General features: G+C 39.9%; 1 protein-coding gene across 3 annotated transcripts in view; it reads left to right on the top strand.

Annotated features, from left to right (window-relative positions):
• The first annotated feature begins 2,955 nt into the window (after positions 1-2,955).
• Eb1 (microtubule-associated protein RP/EB family member 1) overlaps positions 2,956-7,286 on the top strand; it is a 175,766-nt gene continuing 171,435 nt past the window's right edge. The window contains exon 1 of one of the 3 annotated variants that reach the window (XM_067140329.2): positions 2,956-3,079. The gene's annotated coding sequence lies outside the window, so the exon portion shown is untranslated. Of the gene's footprint in view, positions 3,080-3,196; positions 3,222-7,147; positions 7,173-7,286 lie in introns of those variants that run through there. The other 2 variants (XM_067140330.2, XM_067140331.2) reach the window with 2 other exon arrangements.

Below are 7,286 nucleotides of genomic sequence, written 5' to 3'. Positions count from 1 at the left end.
CCTATTAACAGCATATGTTATCGTGGAAGACATTGCCAATTTTTTTAGTGTTTGTCAAAGATGTACGTTTGCTATGAGAAACTTTTCTGACATTGCTTTTGGACAAGTTGTGTGACATATGCTGTGTGAGTCGCCTTCCCTTTCTTCAGCTATCCGTCTGACACTCATATCAGGCGGTATGGCCAGACTAACGAATGGTTCATCGAAAGGGGGATAGCAGCCTTTCGGTAGTTGCAAGGGCGGCAGTCTAGATGATTGACTGATACGGCCTTATAATAATACTCAACATGGCTTAGCTGTGTTGATACTGCTACACGGCTGAAAGCAACGGGAAACTACAGCCGTAACCACCTCCCGAAGACATGCAGCTCTCTCTGTATGAATGATGTACTGATGATGGCTTCCTCCCGGGTAAAATATTCCGGAGGTAAACTAGTCCCCCATTCGGATCTCCGGGTGGGGACTACACGAGAGGGGGCGATCATCAGGAAGATGGATACTGACATTCTGCGAGTCGGAGCGTGGAACGTTAGAAGTTTGAATCGTTGTGGTAGGTTAGAGAATCTGAAAAGGGAGATGGATAGGCTAAAGTTAGATGTAGTTGGTATAAGTGAAGTACGTTGGCAGGAAGAACAGGATTTTTGGTCAGGCGACTACCGAATTATCAACACGAAATCAAACAGGGGTAATGCAGGAGTTGGTTTAATAATGAATAAGAAAATAGGGTAGCGGATAAGCTACTACGACCAGCATAGTGAAAGAATTATTGTCGCCAAGATAGACACCAAACCAATGCCCACCACAATAGTGCAGGTCTATATGCCTACTAGTTCAGCGGATGATGAAGAAATTGAAGGAATATATGAGGAGATAGAAGATTTAATACAATATGTCAAAGGTGACGAGAATCTAATTGTAATGGGAGACTGGAACGCAGTGGTAGGCCAAGGAAGAGAAGGTAGCACAGTAGGAGAATTTGGATTGGGACAAAGGAACGAAAGAGGAAGTCGGCTGGTTGAATTCTGCACTGACCATAATTTAGTCCTCGCCAATACTTGGTTCAAACACCACAAACGACGGCTGTATACGTGGACGAGACCTGGAGACACTGGAAGGTATCAAATAGACTTCACTATGATTAGGCAGAGATTCAGAAACCAGGTGTTGGATTGCAAAACTTTCCCAGGAGCAGACGTGGACTCTGACCACAACTTGTTGGTCATGAAATGCCATCTGAAGTTGAAGAAATTGAAGAAAGGAAAGAATGCAAAAAGATGGGATCTAGACAAGTTGAAAGAAAAGAGTGTGATGGATTGTTTCAAGGAACATGTTGCACAAGGACTAAATGAAAAGGCCGAAGGAAACACAGTAGAGGAAGAGTGGAGAGTCATGAAAAATGAAGTCAGTAGGGCTGCTGAAGAAATGTTAGGAAGGAAGAAAAGATCAACTAAGAATCAGTGGATAACTCGGGAGATACTAGACCTGATTGATGAACGACGAAAATACAAGAATGCTAGAAATGAAGAGGGCAGAAAAGAATACAGGCGATTAAAGAATCAAGTGGATAGAAAGTGCAAGGTAGCTAAGGAAGAATGGCTGAAGGAGAAGTGCAAGGATGTCGAAGGCTGTATGGTCCTGGGAAAGGTAGATGCTGCATACAGGAAAATCAAGGAAACCTTTGGAGAAAGGAAATCTAGGTGCATGAATATTAAGAGCTCAGATGGAAAGCCACTTCTAGGGAAAGAAGACAAAGCAGAAAGATGGCAGGAGCATATCCAACAGGTGTATCAAGGTAACGAAGAATTATCTACAACCTGTATAAAAATCAGTGTGCAGTGATAAGAATCGAGGGCTTTGAAAAAGAAGCAGCAATCCAGAAAGGAGTGAGGCAAGGCTGCAGTTTGTCCCCTCTCCTTTTCAATGTTTACATAGAACAGGCAGTAAGGGAAATCGAAGAGAAATTTGGAAAGGGAATCACAGTCCAAGGAGAGGAAATCAAAACCTTGAGATTTGCGGATGATATTGTTATTTTATCTGAGACTGCTGAAGATTTCGAGAAGTTGCTGAATGGTATGGATGAAGTCTTAGGTAAGGAGTACAAGATGAAAATAAATAAGTCCAAAACAAAAGTAATGGAGTACAGTCGAACGAAGGCAGGTGATGTAGGAAATATTAGATTAGCAAACGAAGTCTTAAAGGAAGTAGATGAATATTGTTACTTGGGTAGTAAAATAACCAACGATGGCAGAAGTAAGGAGGACATAAAATTCAGACTAGCACAAGCAAGGAAGAGCTTTCTTAAGAAAAGAAATTTGCTCATTTCAAACATTGATATCGGAATTAGAAAGATGTTTTTGAAGACTTTTGTGTGGAGCGTGGCATTGTATGGAAGTGAAACATGGACGATAACTAGCTCAGAAAGAAAGAGAATAGAAGCTTTTGAAATGTGGTGTTACAGAAGAATGCTGAAGGTGAGATGGATAGATCGAATCACGAATGAAGAGATACTGAATCGAATTGGTGAGAGGAGATCGATTTGGCTAAATTTGACGAGAAGAAGAGATAGAATGATAGGACACATCTTAAGACACCCAGGACTTGTTCAGTTGGTTTTTGAAGGAAGTGTAGGTGGCAAGAACGGTAGGGGTAGACCAAGGTATGAATATGACAAACAGATTAGAGCAGATGTAGGATGCAATAGTTACGTAGAAATGAAAAGGTTAGCACAGGATAGGGTGGCATGGAGAGCTGCATCAAACCAGTCTATGGACTGATGACTCAAACAACAACAATGGCCACTTTTAATGATGATGCTTAACTTTTGGACACTTGTGTATTATATGTCTTATAAGCAGTGTTTTGACAGACTGGAAATCTTTACATTGACATTAGTGTCTATCCTGGTGAGAATCACCGGTAGTAGGGCATCTTGCCGCGACTATTTATTCCATGGCTGCACCTGACATTTGAATACCATGTCATAGTTCGACGTGTTGTAGGGATCGTCTTTGGGTATCGTTTTTGGAACGGGTCCGCCCTGTGTTAGGACACAAAATTGTCAAGTATTTCTTTCTTATAGGTAAGTGGATTAGTTTTCAACGGGGATAATCGAATATATATTTAATTTCTCATTCCCAGTTTATTTTATCGCAGTGTAAATATAGCGTGGGTATGATTGATTTAAGAAATTGAAGCCGGAAAAATGAGGGTGTACTAACCAGGTGATTGAACTTATTTCATATTGTTGATCGTAATATTGTATTTGCCTGAGGAATGGTTCTACGTGAGAGATGTTTGTTTTTGTAGAAACTGGGAGTGATTTGTTAATAAACTGTTGCCATTTACTCCTAAAGAACTTAGAAACTTACGGTTGCAATATTACCGGGTGTGTGCGTCTGATTATTATAGGATCATACATTGGAATGTGGAATAACGACAGTTACCGTTTGTTGAAGTGTGAAATTGGTCTCAGATTGTATGAAACGAGTGATAAATGATGCTTGTTATTGCGTTGTTCTTGCTTAACCTTAAAATCTCGTGTCATTCCGCCACTTCGGGGTACCTACAGTATCAGTATTGTTTGATTTTATACATAGGGATTCCAGGCTTTTGATAGGGTAAATCATGGGAGACTACTGGCAAAAATGAGTGCAGTCGGACTAGAAAAATGAGTGACGAATGGGTGGCTATATTTCTTGAAAATAGAACTCAGAATTAGAGTAGGCGAATCTTTATCTGAGCCTGTAGGCCTAATAATTAAAAGGGGAATTCCTCAAGACAGTATTATTGGATCCTTGTTTTCTTATATACGGTATATCCATGATACGAGTAAAGAAGTGGAATCAGAGATAAGGCTTTTTGCAGATGATGTTAGTCTGTACAGAGTAATAAATAAGTTGTAAGATTGTGAGCAACCGCAACATGACCTTGCTAATGTTGTGCGATGGACAGAAGGCAATGGTATGACGATATACGGAGTTTAAAGTCGGGTTGTGAGTTTTACAAATAGGAAAAGCCCTCTCTGTTTTAATTACTGTGTTGATGGGGTGAAAGTTCCTTTCGGGGCTCATTGTAAGAACCCCGGTGTTAATATACGGAAAGATCTTCATTGGGGTAATTGCATATGATTGTAAATAAAGGGTATAGATCTCTGCTCATGGTTTAGTAGGTTATGTAGGGGTTGTAGTAAGAATGTAAAGGAAAGGGCAAAAAAGTCTCTGGTAACACCCCGACTAGAGTATGGGACCCTCACCAGGATTACTTGATTCAAGAACTGGAAAAAATTCAAAGAAAAACAGCTTGATTTGTTCTGGTTTATTTCCGACAGAGGAGTAGCATTACAAAAATGTGCAAAGTTTGGGCGGGAAGACTTGGGAGAAAGGGGACAAGCTGCTCGACTTAAGTGGTATGTATTACTCGCACACTTTTTAGTGATAGATTTTTGTACCGGGGTGAGGAGTAAGGAGGGAGCTCTCCTGGTTCCACTAATACTGCCAACTGAATGGAAATTAAATTTGAATTGAATCGATATGAATTTTCGAAACCCGTATCTTAAGCCAACAAACTGTGTCACATACACATATAACATTTCTTGATGCAAATCTTGTTCCTGGAATGAATTGTATAGTTTGGTTTTGCTGTGTAAACAACAGTACTAGTACGTAAAGTGTACGCCACATGTCGCACAGCGATGCATAAGCGATTCATAGTTTGTGTTTCAAAAGTTGCCAATACGAATCTCGAAGATAACCAAGGTCGACTGATTCAGCACTTTGAAACGCTACTGGATGTTTCACTGAAGTTTTTGTATTCCTTTCAAGCATAATGTGATTCTTTTACAGGATACAATGCAATGCAAGTTTTTATCCATCTATCACTAAAAAGTGTGCGGGTAATACTTGCAATGTAAGTGGTATGTTCCGAGCTGTCAGTGGAGAGGTGGCTTGGAATGACATCAGTAGACCAATAAATTTGAGTGGTGTCTTTAAAAGTTGGGAAGATCACATTACGAAGATAAAGCGGGAATTCGAGGGAAAATATTCGTTTATAGGAAGGGGAGTTAGGGATTGGAATAACTTGCCAAGGGAGATGTTGAATAATTTTTCCTATTTCTTTGGAATCTTTTAAGTAAATGCTAGGATAACAACAAATAGGGAATCTGCCACATGGGCAACTGCCCTAAATGCAGATCAGTAGTGATTGAGTGTTGTTGGACAGAATGTAATTGCTATTAGGAATCTTTAGTTTTTTTATTGCATTTTGGGGCATAAGTGATATTGAGCCTAGTAGGATTTTGTAAATTTCTGGACTGTTCTAAGAACTACTTCTGTATAAATTATCCACGTCCTAGGGTATCTGATGTATTATTTTGTGACTCGAGTAGCAGATAAATCTGATGTTTGCCAGTTCTTTTGAAAACAATTCTTATGGGTTATTCCAAATTATTTTTTATTATGTTCTATAAACTTGAAGTGCTGTCCTTGTAGATACTGGAACGTTTACTCCATATTGCCTAAAGGTTCATTCGTGATCGAGTAGACAGTCTTACTTTTCTAAGCAACAAAATGGGCCTAGGTAGGGACTTAACTTGTGAGGAACTAGTAAAAGATTACTGTATGTATTGAAACACTACTGGATGTTTCATTGAAGTATTTGTATTCCTTTCAAGCATAGTGTGATTCTTTTACAGGATACAATGCAATGCAAGTTTTTATAGACTCTGCTACATTCCCAGGATTTGCATGTAATAGCCTGCCTAATCCTTGTGTATCATTAGGAGCTTTTCCTTGACACACCGAGCGAGGTGGCCGTGTGGTTAGGGGTGCACAGCAGTGAGCTTGCTTTTGGGAGATAGTGGGTTCGCACTCCACTGTCGGCAGCCCTGAAGATGATCCGTGGTTTCCCATTTTCACACCATGCAAATGCTGGGGCTGTACCTTAATTGAGGCCACGGCCGCTTTCTTCCCACTTTTAGTCCTTTCCTATTGCGCTGTCGCCATAAGGCCTGTCTGTGTCAGTGTGGCGTAAAGCAACTTGTAAAAAAAAATCCTTCATGCAATAAATTAGATAGCCGGCGAACCCGGTCATCACTGACCGCATGTACCGGGCGAGTTGGCCGTGCGGTCAGGGCTGCTCGGCTGTGAGCTTGCATCCGAGAGATAGTGGGTTCGAATCCCACTGTTGGTAGCCCTGAAGATGGTTTTCTGTGATTTCCCATTTTTACACCAGGCAAATGCCAGGGCTGTACCTTAAGGCCGTGACTGCTTCCTTCCCTGTCCTAGCCCTTTCCTGCACCATTGTTGCCATAAGACATATCTGTGTCATTGTGACGTAAAGCCAATAGCAGCTCCTGAGCCTTTCCTATCCCGTTGTTGCCATAAGACTTCTCTGTGTCGATATGACGTAAAGCAACTAGCAAAGAAAAGAACTAACCCCATGTAAGATGCAAAATTCATTTTTTACAAACGGTATGTCTTTCATTCTTTGTTTTTCCACTGTTCTTGACAAGACCTTCTTGTTTGTATGCCGACAGAAGTCACAGAGTCTATAAATGAGCGTTCTGTTCATTCTTTGTGGAAAATTGAATAAATTTAGTATGGATTTATTATAGTCCGGAAATTTTTCAGTACAGTCCTTTCCTCACCTCTTACAAAGAACATAAAGAAAACTTATTTTTTTCAACTTGGTAAGGTTTGAAAACATTTTTTAGTTAACACCACTTACTTGCAAGGAATATATCGATCACTTGGATGTACTTCTTTTCCCTTGTAGCTCATATACGATGTTTGTTTCTCTTTTACTTTCTCAGTCATGTTACACTTATATAAATCACTGTGTAATTCCCTTCTTTTTTAATAGGTAATATCACTGTCTTCTGTTGAAGATGTAGTATAGTATTATAATATTATTTATTTGCCACAATTTCTGTTCATAAATATTTAAGGTCTAGAGAAAACGAATGAGCCCTCATGTACAGAGACCCCAACTAGAGTATGGTTCCAGTGTATGGGACCCTCACCAGGATTACCTGGTTCAAGAACTGGAAAAAATCCAAAGAAAAGCAGCTCGATTTGTTCTGGGTGATTTCCGACAAAAGAGTAGCGTTACAAAAGTGTTGCAGAGTTTGGGTTGGGAGGACTTGAGAGAAAGAAGAGGAGCTGCTCGACTAAGTGGTATGTTGATATACAATAACAAAAGTTTTATTATGAATCCACCTGTTCAATACATTATAATGTTATCACATTTAAAATATCTTCATTAGTTAAAAAGTTATATATGGGACATGT

The sequence above is a fragment of the Anabrus simplex genome, chromosome 2 (genome assembly GCF_040414725.1).
Source record: "Anabrus simplex isolate iqAnaSimp1 chromosome 2, ASM4041472v1, whole genome shotgun sequence".
Taxonomy (NCBI): domain Eukaryota; kingdom Metazoa; phylum Arthropoda; class Insecta; order Orthoptera; family Tettigoniidae; genus Anabrus; species Anabrus simplex.
This window is presented reverse-complemented; position numbering and strand designations above follow the sequence as displayed.